This window comes from Mirounga leonina, unplaced genomic scaffold, assembly GCF_011800145.1.
Source record: "Mirounga leonina isolate KUSES-001 unplaced genomic scaffold, KU_Mleo_1.0 Mir_94, whole genome shotgun sequence".
NCBI lineage: Eukaryota > Metazoa > Chordata > Mammalia > Carnivora > Phocidae > Mirounga > Mirounga leonina.
In genome coordinates, this window is record NW_023270855.1 from 5,752,173 (window position 1) to 5,769,654 (window position 17,482).

The following is a 17,482-nucleotide window of genomic DNA, read 5'->3' on the forward strand; positions in this document are numbered from 1 at the left end:
GGGAGGAGGTAGGGGAGGAGGGAGGGTGGAGGGAGGAAGGAGGGGGAAAGAGCAGCCACTGTCATCTGGAAGCTGGCCATGTGCTCACAGTTGGGCTGTGCTAGTCTCTGCCAAGACATGAGCAATTTCATGGAACACCAACCTCAGATAAGGTCCCTCTGGGACCCTGATAGAGACAAAGCAAGGCCACTTCAAATTGTGTCTCAGTCGGGATGAACAAGGTCCCTGTGCCACCCACTAAATGCCAATCAGCCACTGTAAAAAAAGATTATGGCAGTTTCTTAATATACTAAACATGTAATTACCATATAACCTGATAATTGCACTCATGGGCATTTATTCCCAGAGGGATGAAAATTTATTTCAATGCAAAAGCCTGTATATGAATGTTTGTAACAGCTTTATTCATAACAGAACTGGAAACAACCAAGTGTCCTTTGGTGGGTGAATGGCTAATGATCAGTAGCACATCCACACCATGGAATAGCGCTCAGCAATAAAAAAGGAACAAGCTATTGATACAACAACCTGAATGAATCTAACAGAGAAGTAAGCAGAATGAAAGAAGCTAATCCCCAAAGGTCATAAACTATATGGTTCCCTTTATATAACATTCTTTTTTTTTTTTAAAGATTTATTTATTTATTTGAGAGAGAGAGTACATGAGTGGGGGAGGGTCAGAGGGAGAAGCAGGCTCCTTGCTGAGCAGGGAGCCCGATGCGGGACTCGATCCCGGGACTCCAGGATCATGACCTGAGCCGAAGGCAGTCGCTTAACCAACTGAGCCACCCAGGCGCCCTATATAACATTCTTGAAATGATGAAATTATAGAAATGGAGAAGAGATTAGTGGTTGCCAGGGATCAGGGAGGGGAAAAGTGAGAAGAAGAGTGGGTGTGGCTCTCAGAGGGCCGCTTGAGGGATCCTGATAGTGATGGAGATGTTCTGTATTTTAACAGGATCACTGTCAATATCCCGGTTGTGAAATTGTCCTGTAGTTTTTCAAGATGTTCCCATTGAGGGAAGCTAGATAAAGGTCATATGAGATCTCTGTATTATGTCTTAAAACTGCCTGTGATTATCTCAAATAAATAATTATCTCAAATATATTATACATTATAAAAAGTTTCATTTAAAAAACATGGTCAAACAGAGGTAGTTTTTGTTGTTGTTGTTTGAAGTTTTTTTAATTTATTTGAGAGAGAGAGAGAATGAGCAGTGGGGAGGGACAGAGGGGGAGAGAGAGAGAGAGAGAAACAGACTCCCCACCAAGCAGAGAGCCTGATGCGGGGCTCAATCCCAGGACCTTGGGATCATGACCTGAGCCGAAGGCAGCCACTTCACCGACTGAGCCACCCAGGGGTCCCTCTTTATTAATTTTTTAAATTTAACTTTGGTCCTCGTCCTTTAAAGTAGGCATAGGGATCCTGGCATCTGAGAGTTAGAGGCGCTATCAGGGTCAGCAGGTTCAACCTCTGCCTTCAGCCAAAGCTGGTTTTCATCCTGCCCATTTTACAGGCAGAACAACTGAGGCCCGGAGGCCAACATGAATCACGCTTAATCTGGATTTAGGAATATTTTAAACTCCATCTCATATAGCATCAGCTGCAGCTGTTGTTTCTCAAAGACTATGGAGTTGCAAAGATTCCAGTCTAGGCCAGAGGCTAGCTCTTCGAATGTGGATTTCAATGACATATACAGGGGCTTCTAACCCAGAAGTTTAGGTTGGGGTTTCTGCACGGAGCAGTGGGAAAAGTCCCAACTTTGCAGTCAGGGAAACCGGGCTTCGAATCCTGACCCAGCCACTTTCTGGTTAGTTATCTGACCTGGAGCAAATCATTTCAGTCTCTGACCCTCAATTTTCCATCCATGAAATGGGGCCAATGCCCCCTGATTTAGAGAATCCATTTAATAAATGTTTCAAGGTGATTAAAACAGGCCCCATCCTCACAGACATCTGTTTGGTGACTAAGTAAAAATTCATATAGAGAACCAGGCTCCTAGGTGTGCATAGTAGAAGCACATTTTCCCCCCTACACCTGCATGGCATAACTCTCAGACCTAACAAGTCCCTGGGGAGTTCCCATCTGCATGAGGAATCCCAGTGGCCCCATCACCAGAATGCCGAAGCGTAGAGCAGGCTGACTGTGTGCAGGCATGCTTCCAAACACTTTATACCAATAACGTCACCAGGGATAGGTGCTGCCATCTCCCCATTCTGATGGATGTGGAGACGGAGGCCAAGCTCTTTGTTACCTCCAGAGTGCACGTGCTTGCTGAGTCAGGTGGGCCCCCAGCTGGCAGTCCTGGAATGCAGGGAAGCCGGATGCCATGCTCAGCTGCTGAGTCGGCTTCCCCGGGGTTGTCAGCTGTGCCCACAGGACAGTGGGAGTTTGTCTCATGAATCCCCACCCCCCCCTACATACACACATAGGGCAGTGAGGTCACCTTGGGAGGGAGCTAAGCTGGGGCCTCCAGTACACCTCTGGCAGCCCTGTCCGCAGCCCTGGCCATCTGCCCATGTTGGAGAGATAGGAAATGCCCTGACGTTGTGCCTCTATCCTGTGTCAGGTCCGTACAACCTGGTGCTACAGGTGAGACGGGAAGTAAACTCATTTGCTCAGAGATGGGAAGTACCTGTGCCTGGGATTAGAACGCAAACAGAAAGTGAAGGGGGGGGGGTCTTTCTGAGCACTTACTATATGCCAATCATTGAAACCTTTAAATAATACGAAGTATTATTTAGTCCAGTGATTCTTGAACAAGCATCTGAAGCATCTCGGGGGTTTGTTAAATACAAATTATGGGTCCCACTTCCAGAGTTGCTCGTTCAGTAGGACTGGGATGGAACCTGAGAATTTGCATTTCTAAAAGGTTTTCAGGTGATGCTGAGGCTGCTGGTCCAGGGACCACATTTTGAAAGTAACTAATCAGTTCAATTTCCTTTCCCCTGGTTAATGGTGGTCTTCAACTTTCTTCTTACATAACTCCTGGGACGGAGGACTCATTGCCTATTCTGTCAACCTATTCCATTTCTGGATTGTTCTTACTGTAAAGACAGGAATTTTGTGTGTGTGCTTGTGTTGAGAAGAGAACTAATTCTATTGGCCCTTCCCTGTAGCCCATTCTTTCTGCCTCTGGATTACACAGTCTCATCAGACAGGCGCAGCTAGAAGGGAGAGGAGACCTGTAATCAGACTGAGGGTCTCCCTCATCCTCCCAGGCCATCAACCAAGCCCTGCCTGTTCTACCTTCTAAATCAGGGCTGTCCAACAGGAATATATTGTAAGCTCTATGTACCTACAAACATTTTTAAATTTTCCAGTAATTACATTAAAAATAGCAAAAAGAAGCAGGTGGAACTAATTTTAATAACATATTTTCTTTAACCCAGTGTACCCAAAATATTATCTTTTTAACGAGTAATACCAAAATTATTAATGAGCTATTGCGTATTCTTGTTTTTCATAGCAAGTTTTGGGTGTCTTTTACACTTAACAGCGCATCTCAATTCTGACCAGCCACATTACGAGGACTCCATAGCCACACTGTACCAAACAGTGCAGTGACCCTGTCCCTAGTCCTTATCTCCCCTGTCATGGCTCGTGCTCACCTGAATGCCTGCCCCTCACAGCCTCACCAATCCACAACATGGCAGCCAAATTGTTGTCTAAAATGTAGTAGATTTGATCATGTCCCTCTTGTGTGGCTCCCCATCGCTCTCAGGATAATACCCGGCCTCCGAGGTCTGGCTCCCAAGGCCCTGTGCCTCTCGCTTTCCCTTCTCCCCTCCTCCAGGCCCCACTCTCCTGCTGCACTGAGTTATTTCCAGATCCTCAGCACAAGCAGGGCCTCTTCCTCCTAACCCTTTGCACTCCCGGTTCCCCTGCCCGGAATGCCCTTGCAATGCTTCTTCAGCTTCCCTTTCAGGTCATTCATTCAGTCAACAAAATCTACTGAGCACCTACTGTGTGTCAGACACCAGCCTAGGTTCCTGGAGCGAACAATACATGAGGAGGAAATACACATAACAAAAAACATATAGTATGTCAGTTGACGAACAATAAAGCGGGATGACAGGGAAAGGTGGTGCTGGCGGTTACTACTTTGTACCGGGTGGTCAGGTAAGGCCTCTTGGAGAAGGTGACATTTGAGTAGAGACCTGAAGAAGTGAGGAAAGGAACCAGCAGGCTATTGGGGGAAAAGCATTCTAGGCAGAGGGAACAGCGAGTGCAAAGGCCCCGAGGGTGGAACCTAACTGGAGGGCTTGGGGCACATTCCAGTGTAGCTGGGCAGAGTGAGAGAGGAAGTCATTGGAATTAAGGTCAGAGAGAGCAAGAGGTGGGTCCCAGATGGTGGAGGGCTATGTAAGACCTTGAGTTTTATCCTGAGTGAGGTGGGAGCCCTGGGAGGGACATGAGTTGTCTTGGGTTTTAACCAGATCCCTCTGGTTGCCATGATTAGGACAGCGGCTGGGCTGAGGGCAGGAGCAGACAGACTAGTGGCATATTTTTTAATGCTATTTTAATAAAATTAGTTCCACCTGCTTCTTTTTGCTATTTCATGTTGGCTGGACCAGGGTGGTTGCCATGAGGTGGAGAGAATAGCCTGGCTTTGGGATACGTTGAAGGTGGGGCCAACAGGGTTTTCCAGATATGTCAGATACAGAGTATGAAAGAGCCAAGAGTCAAGGATGACTCCGAGATTTTGGCCTGAGCTTAGGATCCAAATGACTCCTCTTCCAGAAAGCCCTCCTGGGAACCCATAGCTCCCTGGGCCTTGCCCTCATGGGGCCTGTCATGGCCTGTCTCTAGCTGGCCTGGGCGCTTCCCAAGGCAGTGTAGGACTTGCTTACTATCCTACTTCCAAAGTGTTTGATAAGTGAGTAAGAAGCAGAGGCAGGCTGAGCTGGGGTTATTCTTGGACCCACTGTAGGAGGTCAGTCCCCACCCCTCACCCCCTTGGGACCTGTGTTTTCCTGTCTGCACAAGGCAATGGATATTCTAGCCTTTGCCCAGTTTCCTCACCAGAAGAGGGCACTGCCAGTCCCATTCACAGGAGTCCCCCAGTCCTCTGAGCCCTGGGCCTCCGGTCCTGCCGCCTGCCCAACCTCACCCCTTGGGAAAGCATTGCGTTGGCCCACACAGCTGGGTCCTGAGTCAGTCTCACCAATGAGGTGGGATCTGGGATACACCCCACCTCCTCCCTGCACCAGCCAAGGGCAGGGCAACTACCCCCTGCATCACCGTGCCCTGAGTCAGCAGTCATGGCCATGACCAGGGGGTGGGTCTGGGGGTTTAGGGGCCCCATCTGCTGTGCCTGGGGTGTCATGAGGAAGCCTCAAGTCAGACAGGAAGTCCTGGGGCCCGATAGCACCAGCAGGAAGGAATGCCACCCTGGTGAACTGAGTGCGGCCCAGGGCAACTCATGCCCCGCCCCCTCCCTGTCACGGGGGTGTGGCCTGGCCTCTCCCACAGCCCTCTTCCCCTGCCCAGCCTGGCATTGGCACAGTCCACACAAGGCTCTCCTGGCAGCCAACACGGGCCTCCAGACCACAGGTAATGGGACACACGTGCTGGGTGAGGGGCGGGGTGGAGGGTTAATTTTTAGGAGAACAGGCTCTTCCACCGGCCTGAGATTTTGTGGTTCCTAGGTGGACCTGGATTTGAATCCCAGCTCTGCACCTTCCCAGCTGGGTGAGCACCTCAGTCTCCATCTCTGGAGGTATCAGGGGAGGATGACAAATATTCACCTCCCTGGGTTGTTTTGAGGCTTCAGCCAGCCCATGTCTGGTCACAGCAGGTGACCAACTCCTGTTTCTGTCGCTAACTTGCTGCGGGACCTTCCGAAAAACCTTTGATGGCTCTGAGCCTCAGTTTCCCCATGAAGGGCCAAACTCGATCTCTGAAGTCTTCGTCCATTCTGCCCTTGTGGGACCAAACACTTGGGAGGACGAAGGTGTTTCCCCCCAAAACAACCCAGTCTCTGTGCTTTGACCAGCAAGTGGAGGCAGCTGCCCTCCGGACACCCCCTCCGAAGGCGCCCTAGGCTCTCCGGGCCAGGCCTGGTAGACTCGAGAAGATGAGGAGGCCAGTCGTCTCCTCTGCCTTGGGCTCAAAGGCACCTTTGGGGAGAAAATGCTGGAAATGCTGAACAGGCAGAGCCGGGCCTTGGGGGAGGGGAGCCCTGCTGCCTGTCAGAGGCTCACCCAGTGGCGTGGCCTGGAAGGGAGCTCCGCCCCCCAGCCCCGCCCCCAGCATCAGGAGCCCCCTCAGCTCCGAGGGAGCATCCCAGCCCCTCTCCTCGGAGGCGGCCTTCAGGCCTCCAGCCAATCCGTGTTTTTGGTAAGAGGGACAAAAGATGATGGTCATGTGCTTATTACTTTATACTGCTTTCTTTAGAAACTGCCAGAAAAGTTGAATCAGGCGTGTGTGTTACGGGGAGCTGTGGCGAGGGACGTGTGCGGTGTTTGGTTTGGGGTCCAAACCAAGCAGATCTATAAATAATGGGACCTCTCCTGTCTCCGAAACCCGTGGCCCCGGGGGCTAGCGTAGCCCTCTGAAAGGCCTCTAAACCTGTGCTTTGAAATCCCCTCCAGGCCACCGTCCTAGAGCGCTCTCTCCCCCGCGCTGGCGAGGTGGCCTCATCCTTTTTTTTTTTCAATAACAACTTTATTGAGATATCATTGACATGCCATCGAATTCTCACTTTTAAAGCGTACAAGTCAGTGTCTTTTAGTATATTCACAGAGTCAAGCAACCGTCACCACTATCGAATTTAGAATTTAGAATTATCATCCCCAAGTAAACCCCAGACCCTTTAGCAGTCACCCCCCACTTCCTCCTTCCCCTGGCAACCACTAATCTACGTTGTGGATTATCTCTATGGATTTGCTTATTCTGGATATTTTATATCAATGGAATCATGTAATAGGTGCTCCTTCCTGACTGGCTTTGTTTTTTTTTTTTTTTTTTTTTGCACTTAGCATCATGCTTTGTTTTTTTGTTTTTTTTTTTTTGCACTTAGCATCATGCTTTCAAGGTTTGTCCCTCTTTCTGGCTGAATGGTGTTGTATAATTGTATCACGTTTTGTTTATCCGTTCATCAGTTGATGGACCCTTGGGTTGTTTCCACTTTGTGGCTGTTATGAATAAAGCTGATGTGGACATTCATGTGAGAGTTTTTATGTGGACATAGGTTTTCAGTTCTCTTGGATGTATACCTAAGGAGTGGACTTGCAGGGTCATATGGTGAATCTATGTTTGACATTTAGAGAAGTCACTAAGCATTCCCCAAGGGGCTGTACCATTCTGCAGTCCCACCAACTATACATGAAGCCTCCCAATTTTCCACATCCTTGTTAGCACATGTTATTTTCTGGATTTCTTATTGTAGCCATCCTAGAGGGTATGAAGTGGTATCTCATTGTGGGTTTGTTTTGTGTTCTTTTTAAAGTTTTCGTTATTTAAATAATCTCTACACCCAACATAGGGCTCAAACTCATGACCCCGAGATCAAGAGTCGTATGCTCTTCCGACTGAGCCAGCCAGGTGCCCCTCTCATTGTGCTTTTGATTTGCATTTCTCTTAATAAATAGATGTCGAGCATCGTTCCAGGTGCTACTGACCACTTCTTCAGAGAAATGTCTATTCAAATCCTTTGACCATTTTAAAGTTAGGTTCGCATTTTATTGCTGAGTTGTAGGCATGTCTGTTTCTCCAGGGGAGGATTCTGAGGCTCTGAGAATGAATGTGGTGTGCAGTGATCCCAGTCAGTGGAAGGTAGTGGTGGGAACTTAATCCAGGTTTGTCTGACATTCAAGATGCAGCAAGCTCCTTCTCTTGCATTGGACACCTCCTTTCTGGTTTTTACTGTTGCCAAATTACATGTGTGGGGGGGTGGTGGGGAGACAGGAGAAAAAGATGGAAAAGAGAGAGGAGACAAAGAAACTTAGGTGACAGAATGAGAAAGGAGCCTGGACTGGCTCTGGCTGTTTATTTTTTATTGGTTTTTTTTTTTTAAGATTCTATTTATTTATTCATGAGAGACAGAGAGAGAGGCAGGGTTCCCACAGAGCGGGGAGCCCAATGCAGGACTCGATCCCAGGACCCTGGGATCATGACCTGAGCCGAAGGCAGACGCTTAACCATCTGAGCCACCCAAGTACCCTGGCTCTGGCTATTTAAATAGGCACCTACCTTAGAGAATCTGAGCTGGGGAAAACCTTTTAAGAGCTCTTGGTTTGGGGCGCCTGGGTGGCTCAGTCGTTAAGCGTCTGCCTTCGGCTCAGGTCATGATCTCAGGGTCCTGGGATCGAGCCCCACATCGGGCTCCCTACTCAGCGGAAAGCCTGCTTCTCCTGCTCCCACTCCCCCTGCTTGTGTTCCCTCTCTCGCTGTTTCTCTCTCTGTCAAATGAATAAAATCTTAAAAAAAAAAAAAAAAGAGCTTTTGGTTTCTTCCCATTAATCTTGATATGTTGTTGGGGAGGGGCTCAACAATTTTTACTAGGGGGCACACTCCCCCCTAGTTTTTCTTAGTTCCTAAATCTGAAACAAATCTGATTCAACCCTGAAACAGGGAGCAGCATCCGCTAGTGTCTAGCTGGGTCTGAGGATCTGGAGCAGTGGTTGCCACACTTTTTTTTTTTTTTTTTTTTTTTGGAGGGGGGGTGGTGTGGGCAAGGACAGTGGGAAAGGGAGAGAGAGAATCCCAGGCAGGCTTCACACCCAGCACAGAGCCTGACCCAGGGCTCAATCCTGTGACCCCGAGATCACCACCTGAGCCGAAATCGAGTCAGATGTGCAACCCACTGAGCCACCCAGGTGCCCCGTCACACTTTTCGATTGCACAGGCTTCTCAAGAAAAATGCTTTAGGCACTCCTAACAGATGCATATTTATAGATTTAGAAATGATATACAAGTACTGTGATGATTAGCTAATGTCTAAAGGCCCAATATACACTCAGTGTGAATTTAATTACCAAAATAGTGGATGGAAGTCCACATACCAAGTAGTTTTCCTATTATTATTTCAGTAAGCAATACCGTGTGTATGAGATCCCATTCATTGTTTTCAACGTGGTAAGGTGGCTGATGAAGGTCTTGAGTGAGGAGCAGCCAGGGGTCTGTCCCGCACTTTTCCTGCTCTCGCTTGCACTTTCTGGATTAGAGTTATCTCCATCTGTGGTTTCTTTGCAGGGCCTCTTTGAATCCACTTGTCTACTCTGTAGGGGCTGATTCAGTTAAAATGCATTGTTTGATCCTCAAATCCACCCAACCTGGCACCAGTGTACTGCAATATACGGCCGTACAATATATAGGCTGAATGTAGAGAAACGAAAGACAGGGTCGCAGCAGACCTATTGTGGGGCTTCCCACTGGCCTTGGGAACCGCACTTAGTAGGCATGACATTCAGTATCTGACATATAGCCAAGGGTGCCCATCAGGGTTGAACTATATACTGTTAGCTGTTTTTAGTTAAAAATTAAGTAGAAACAGATGGACTAATATGTCCCTCCTGTACTTTGGAGATTATAATTTGGGAGCCTGGTAGGTTCTGAGCTAAGGACATCTAACCCAACCTCTGCCACCCCTCATGGCAGGGTGCCCATGACCATCCAAAGCAGTTCTCTAAAGAATTTTAGAAAATTATTTTATATATTGAGCTGGCATCTGCTCTAGTGACATCCCAAGGTCCTGACCTCTGGAGCTCGTAGCCCCACGTGGTCCCTCTGTCCTGCAGGAAGCCCTGCAGATACCTGGGGCCTGTGACCAAGTCTGTCCACGCAGTGCTTATCCCTAGGCTTAGTGCCCTGCTCCTCCAGCTACTTCTCTTGGCTTTGATCTTAATATCCCACACATCCCCTGGATTATCTCTGTTTGTCCAGACCTTATTCTGTTCAGAACCCAGGATTGAACCTAGGATGGGAGATGGTGAGATATGGGTCACCTTCTTCACTGTAGACTCTGTCCTTCTGTTAATATGACCTAAGGCTGTGTTAGCTTTGCTCTGTAGCTCTATCACCTTGTTGGCTCATATTACACTTTAACAAACAATGGTTATGCACCTACTATGTGCTGGACACCAAGTTAGATGCTTGTGCTAACATTTACTTACCTTTCAGAGGGTCTTTTAAAACTCCTAGGTCTCTGTATGAACGGTCTCCAAGCTGGGTTCACTCATCCTCTTTCTGCACAGACTTGATTTCGTCCCTTTTTAACTTCTAGGTTCAGCCTAGGTGCCTCCCTGCACTGCTCAGAGGCAACCTTAGGCCCTGGCTGCTTTGTTGGGTGTGCTGTGGCCAAAGGGCTCATGTAGATTCATAACGGGTCCATCTGGCTTGTGGTCTGCTAGCTGGGCAGCGTGGGTTGTTATCCCGCCATTAAACTGCCTGATGGTGGAGGAGGTGGAAACTGAGGCATTTTCCTTCTTTCCCTCTGTGAGGTTCCCCTCATGCTTGACTTCAGACTCAGATTTGAGTTCATATCTAGACGCCTTGCTGTGTGACCTTGGGCAAGTCCCTTTCCCTTTCTGGGCCTCAGTTTTGGTCTCCAGGTTACAACTCCGTGGAATTGTAACCAGGAGAAAGGGAGAGACCGCCAAACCTGGGGAGCTGGGGGGTGGGGTGGGGTGGGGGTGAGGTGAGCCTGGGACAGGAAGGGGGAGAATGTTGAAGAAGAAGGGATGTGAACAAGTAATATAAAGGAGAGAAGGAGATGCTAAAGAAACTTTGCTAGGCTAGCATTTCTCTAAACTCTTAAATTCAGTACTTTATGACTTCTTTTTATGAAGCACTTTATCTAAGCCAGTGGCTAGAATATAGTAGAGAGTAAGAAAAACATGATTCCTCTCCCCAGGGAGCTCAGAAGTAAGGTCCTTTTCATCTCAATCCTCACAGCAACCCTGCAAGACAATGACACTAATCCTCATTTTACAGACAAAGGAAATTGAGGCTCAGAGAGATAAAGTGATTTACCCAATGTCACAGAGCTGGGAAGCAAAGTAATAAAGCACGTCTTGAGTGGGCTCTGTCATACCCCATTGCCGCAGTGACTTAATCAAGATACCTCTCAGTATAATGTCCTGGCAAATGACATGATAATTTTACGATGTACTTTCCTATCCACAACCCCATATGCATTCCAAAATGTGAATAATAAGAGTGACATTATTTTGTCTTGTAAATGAGAATAAAAACCTAGAAGGGGGAAGTGATGTGCCTGAGGGCCCAGGGTGGGTTGGAAGCAGGGCCAGGACTAGGCTCTTGGTCTCATGACAGCTGACTCAGTTTCCTTCCCACCCCGTACATGCCCCAGGATGCTGAGAGGATTTACCAGCCACACCTTGGGATCCCAAAGCTGATGAAAAGACCATTTCTGTTCCATGCCCCTGGCTTCCAAGGGTCTGTTTCTGATTCCTTCCCCTCCCTAGCTATCCTGATGGAGGGATAGAAGAACTCCGGATCTGGGAATTGGCACTGTCCAAAATGGGCAGCAGTGGTGCCCAGGCCTGGACTCCAGGATAGAAAGGCTGACCTGGAGAATGTCAGGGATTGAAGCTGGTGGCATTTCCCAAAGCTGCGCCAGAGTATACTGAACCATATTCTGGGGGAAAGGACTGTGCTCTCGCATGGTTTGGGGAAGGGTTGGGATAGGGTGAAAGAGCTTTCTCTCCTTTCAGAGCCTTTAACACGTAATCACACATTTTGGAGCTCCGAGATGGGAGCTATGGAAACAGTGTTGCACAAACTTCTTTGAACACAAAATCTCCTTTTTTCTTGGAGTATTTCAACAGCCTGCTGTTCCCCACAAGATACTATATGCATCTTATTATTAGAACATGCTGTTCTGGGCCTTTCTGCAGGTCACATCAACCCCGAGTCCCAAAGTTCTTTGCTGACTGGATGAATCAGGAAGACATTAACTGGAGGGGAGCGCTAGTTTCCTAGAAAGTCAAAGCTGAAAGAACCTTACAGAGGGCAGCCCAGCTTCTACATATGGAGTAACTGAAGCCCAGGGCAATCCAGCAATGTGTGGAGGGGCGAGGCCAGAGGCAGGCAGGGACATGACTTTAACACTCTGGGAGAGGTTCTGGTGGTCTGAGTGGACCACACTCTGCCTAGCATATGTTGCCTTTGTTAACAATGCACACTTCCTTGGGCCACAGCCTAACCCTAACTTTGCTCCTAACACCAGCCACCTGAGTGGAAGCCTCCAAAGGAGAGAGTCCTGGGAATCTGCCCTGTCAACAGTTCTCCCAGGGAAATTGGATTATTAGCCAAACTGGGGAGACACTGAGGATGGGCAAGGAGAGGGGATACTCTCATTTATTAAGTGCCAGTATTCTGGGCTTGTTATGGGCACAATATCATTTAATCCCGACAACACTCTTGGGGACATATATATTAATACCCCACTTTATAGATGGGAAACTGAGGCTGAGAAGAGCCATCTAAGGGACAGGGATAAGAACACAGTTACAACCAACTCCAAAGCCCTCAGTCCCCTTATCAGATCTCTTGGGAAGGAGGCAGTGGGAACAGAAAAGCCAGGCCCTCTTGAAGGGCAAATGGGACAAGCTTGGGCTTTGGCTGGCTGGGGAGGAAGGAGCCAGGGCATCCTTCCTATCTTTGGAGTTTGGGGGCCCAGGAGCATGGTGGAGTCAGAGAGGGAACCTGGTTTAAGAAGGAAGATGTTCAGCCTTTGCAGGGCTCCAGACTGTGGCAGGCACTGGGGTTAGAGACTGTGGCAGCCCGAATAATGGCTCCCAAAGAGGTTTGCATCCTAATCTCTGGAAACTGACTAAATAGGGTTTCATGGCAAAGGAGAATTAACATTGCAGATGGAAGTAAGGTTGCTCATCAGCTGACCTTAACACAGGGAGATGATCCTCAATGACCTGGGTGGGCTCAATGTCACAGTGACACAAGGGTCCTTAAAAGTGGAAGAGGGATGGGGCACCCGGCTGGCTTAGTCAGTAGAGCATGCGACTCTTGATCGTGGGGTAGTAAGTTCGAGCCTCACATTGGGTGTAAAGATTATTTTATTTTTTTTTAAAGAGTTTATTTATTTATTTGACAGAGAGAGACACAGTGAGAGAGGGAACACAAGCAGGGGGAGTGGGAGAGGGAGAAGCAGGCTTCCCGCTGAGCAAGGAGCCCGATGTGGGACTCGATCCCAGGACCCTGGGACCATGACCTGAGCCGAAGGCAGACGCTTAACGACTGAGCCACCCAGGCGTCCTAAAGATTAACAAAGGGGGAAAAAAGGAGAAAAAAGGAGAAAGAGTGGAAGAGGGAGGCAGAAGAGGTTAGAATAGTGTAAGGTGAGGATTGACCTGACATTCCTGGCTTTGCAGAGGCAAAAAGGCACCACAAACCAAGGTCTGTGGGTGGCTTCTAGGAGCTGGACAAAGCAAGGAAATTAAGGGGACGGGGTGGTGGGGGGAGGGTTGGAGAGGTAGCTGCAGCAGCAGGGGTAACAGCAAGGAAATGGATTTTCCCCCTAGAGCTTCCAGAGAGGAATGCAGTCCTGCTGACCCCAGTGAGACCTGAGTTAGACGTCTCACCTACAGAACTGTGAGAGGCTAAATTTGTGTTGTGTCACAAGTCAGATTCCCAAGAGGGAGAGGCTGATGGTCTAACCTGGGTACAGGGCAGTGACCGCTTGTCCTGGAGCTGTGTCGGCCAGGCCAGGATACATTTGAAATTAGGCTTTATGCCTGTTTGGGGTGGCTTGGGAAGCCAAAGGAGATTCTGGAGGGCTTTGGTATAGCCACCGGAAGAAGGGGCTTCCATCCCAGGTAGGCAAAAACAACCAGCATCCACCCTCAGTCAGCTCTGTTCTCTGCACAACTGCTCTTCTGCTTCTAATTCCCCCAACCCCGTTACTGTCCTGGGCCTGTTTAACTTCGCTGGCTCTGTGTTCGAGGCTCACAGGCGCAATGTTAGCAGTCTACCTACAGGGAAAGGGCCGGTCACCTGACATTCAAGGCCCAGGATGATTTTCCCCAACCTCACGGGCTTCCTACCCCTTCAACTGCCTGCCACCCACTTCCTCTAGTAAACCTTTATCCCATTCGCCTTTTGCCACCTGTTGAAATCCACTTCAGTCCCCTCCTCCAAGGTGGGCAACAAGGAAGGATAAGCAGCTCCTGAATCAAGAGTCAGGGCTCTGGAAGTCAGCCTTGCCCCAGAGTTGCCTTAATACCTTGTGCAAGTTCCTCTCCATTTCTGGGTCTTAGTTTCCCCGTTTATAAAATAGGACAAGAATCCCCACTCTGCCTCCCTCCTGGTGCACATGAGGATCAAGTGAGCTGGGCAGGGAAAGCACTGTGAGCTTGATGTCCCCTAGTATCCCTCCCACCCTGGGCCCAGGCCCTTGTGACAGCAGGAGCTTAGGAAATGTGGGCTGAACTGAAGGGGAAATCCAGTTTAGCAAGACCTGTGGGTACAGAGGCCCTGGCCCCACCAGTGACTCAGCAGGGCTGGGCCTTTGGGAGAAAAGTGTTAGAAACTCAGGCATTCCATTTCCTTGTAGGATCAGTCTCAGATTTGGGGTGGGGTGCGGGGAAGGGCAGAGCACCTGCGAGAGGGGATTTTAGGGACCTCTAACCAGGGTCAGGGAATGGGGCTTCTCTGCTGGGGCAGGGGTTGGATTCGAGTCCACCTGTCAGCTGGGAGACTTGAACAAGTCACCCGTCTATCTGACTCTCAGCTTCTTGCTGCATAAAGTAAGACTTGCATTCATGAAATAAGATCTTGGGGAACATGCCTTGTTCTCTTTCCTCTTTCTGCTTTCTTCACTTCTCCTGTCTCAACGCCCCATGGTCCATCTTGCTTCAGCGGAGGTCACACGCTGTGCACTGGAGTTTCGGAAGCCCGTCCCAGAAATCCCTCGGCCAGTGCCTGACACAGTGCCATCCGTGCTGCCCTTTTGAGTTAAGCATTGCCCTGCGTGCCGATCCTTGAACTTTAATTTCTTCTTGAATCCACTTATCCTTTCTTAGAACAGAAATGTGGGCCGGGGCGCCTAGGTGGCTCAGTTGGTTAAGCGACTGCCTTCGGCTCAGGTCATGATCCTGGAGTCCCTGGATCGAGTCCCGCATCGGGCTCCCTGCTCAGCAGGGAGTCTGCTTCTCCCTCTGACCCTCCCCGCTCTCATGTGCTCTCTCTCTCAAAAAAATAAATAAAATCTTTAAAAAAAAAGAAAAGAAATGTGGGTGGAGGAGGGGTGGGGCAAGGACATTAAAAGGAGAAATAGGGCTGCCTCAGGTCCCACCTCCATGATAGTTCCATTTCCCTCGCCCCTGACGGAGGAGCTGAGCAAGTGCCTGGGGCAGCTGCCCTGGCCGTGAGGACGCGGCTCAGCGCTCCACCTCCACGGAGGGCACGGAGGGCACGGAGGGCTGACTACAAGCCAAGTCAGCATCATTTGCATAGCACTCCCATGACTTCGTGGCTTCATTGCTGGTGCTAATGACAGGGGCCTGAGGAGAGCTGACAGCTGCACTCCTTCCTGTCTCCCAACGTGGACTAAGCCACTCCCTTTGCTCAACCACTTACTAGCTACGGCCCTGGGAAAGTTTCTTACTCTCCCTGTGCCATCTAGAAAGTGGGCACAACTCTGGTGAGCCGTCACAGAGTGGTGGTGAGGAATACGTGAGATGACACCTGTAAGGGGCTTAGAGGGTGGCCTGGCAGCTGGGAAGTACTTGGTTGTCATCGTCATCATCATCATCATCATCATTTTTGCTTTTTTGCCGGGCCCCGTGCAGGGGTCAGTCTTAGTCTGTCCCCGAGCTGGGTTCAGGCTCTAGTGGAGGAGACACACCCCGCCGAGCCCTGAGCAGAGATCTGTGTGTGACCAAGAACAGTGGCCCTAGAGTTGTGCAACAAGGTGCCCTACCCTGAGGAAGAAGAGTCAGACACAAAGCAGAATTGACGAGGCTTAGGAGAGCGATATGCCCAGGGACAAGGCGGGGATGCCCTTTGGGCCTCCCCCCAATCTCTTCCTTCTTTAGAATTGCCTCCTGCAACTGTTTCCCATGTGGGATGTGGCCCCTTGCCTCTATGCCTTTGCACATTGTCCCCTCTGGCCCTTCTAAACTCACCCCAGCATTCCTTCCTTCAGGAACTTTCCCTGACTGACCCTGTTCTGATTTGGCTCCTGGGTTCCCATAGCCCCCTGGTCTACCATGAAATTCCTTGAGGACAGGGATGCAACTTGCTCACCATGTTGCCCAGTTCTAGCACACAGTGGGTGCTCAATTAACAGATGTAATGTAGGAGAGGGAAAGTGTGTATCAAAAGTCCTGACTATAAAGTTTTATTTTTCTCAAATAACAAGAAAGCAGGCAGCTGCTGGCAAGGGCTCGGCAGCTCAACAACGTCTCCGCATTTGCTTTGGCTTTTCCTCATGGTCACAAGGTGGCCACTGTTGCTCCTGCCATCACATTCATGTTCAGGGAAGGAAGGAGAGGCAAGACACATCACCAGCACTGTTGGCTTCTTTTGTCAGGAGAAGAAAAACCCTTCCCAGAACCCCAGCCAACTTCAGCTACAAGGGAGGCTGACAAAACAAGTATCTAACTGGAGCTGGAAGAACAAAATTGCAGTTTCATTAGCAAGAAAGAAGGGCAGGGGTGCTGGGGGAAGGAGGATTAAGGGAGTAGGGTAAGGAGGGTGGGGATTGGCTAGGCAACTAGCACAGGGCTTCATTAAGGAGGTGGCATTTGAGCTGTGCCTTCAAGGTCAGATACAATTTTGACAATAAGAAAGAATGGCCTAGGGGCGCCTGGGGGGCTCAGTCGTTAAGCGTCTGCCTTCCGCTCGGGTCATGATCTCAGGGTCCTGGGATTGAGCCCCGCATTGGGCTCCCTCCTCAGCAGGAAGCCTTTTTCTCCCTCTCCCACTCCCCCTGCTTGTGTTCCCTTTCTCACTGTGTCTCTCTCTATCAAATAAATAAATAAAATCTTAAAAAAAAAAAAGAAAGAATGGTCTAGGTCTGGAGGCCTGAAATCATCTCCTCTGGCATTTATTCCACACCTGCTCTATACCAAGCATTGTTCTAAGTGCTTTACATGTTTTAATACATGCCATTTTAACAACACTATGAGATAAGCACTATTATTGTCCCCATATTACAGATGAGGAAACTGAGACAGCAAGAGGTTAAGTAATTTGCTCAAGATCCCACAACCAGGAGTGTTAGATAGGATCCAAGCCTAGATGGTCCACCTCTGAGGCACAAGGAAGGCTATTACCTTGCCAAGGTCTTGGTAGATTAAGAGTAGATTCTGTACCAAAAGCAAACAAACAAACATACAAAAAACCCAAACTCATAGATACAGAGAATGGATTGGTGGTTGCCAGAGGTCGGGGTGGGGGATGGCCAAAATGGGCAGTCAAAAGGTACAAACTTCCAGTAATAAAAGAAATAAGTCATGGGAATGTAATGTACAACATGGTGACTATAGTTAC

At 49.1% G+C, this 17,482-nt stretch overlaps 1 protein-coding gene across 6 annotated transcripts in view; it reads left to right on the forward strand.

Moving 5' to 3' along the window:
* TMEM40 (transmembrane protein 40) overlaps window positions 1-17,482 on the forward strand; it is a 57,079-nt gene that overhangs the window by 18,396 nt on the left and 21,201 nt on the right. Inside the window, exon 1 of one of the 6 annotated variants that reach the window (XM_034998123.1) lies at window positions 5,492-5,557. The exons of 4 other annotated variants lie outside the window; for them this stretch is intronic. The gene's annotated coding sequence lies outside the window, so the exon portion shown is untranslated. Of the gene's footprint in view, window positions 1-5,491; window positions 5,558-6,098; window positions 6,344-17,482 lie in introns of those variants that run through there. One more of the 6 variants, XM_034998124.1, reaches the window with a different exon arrangement.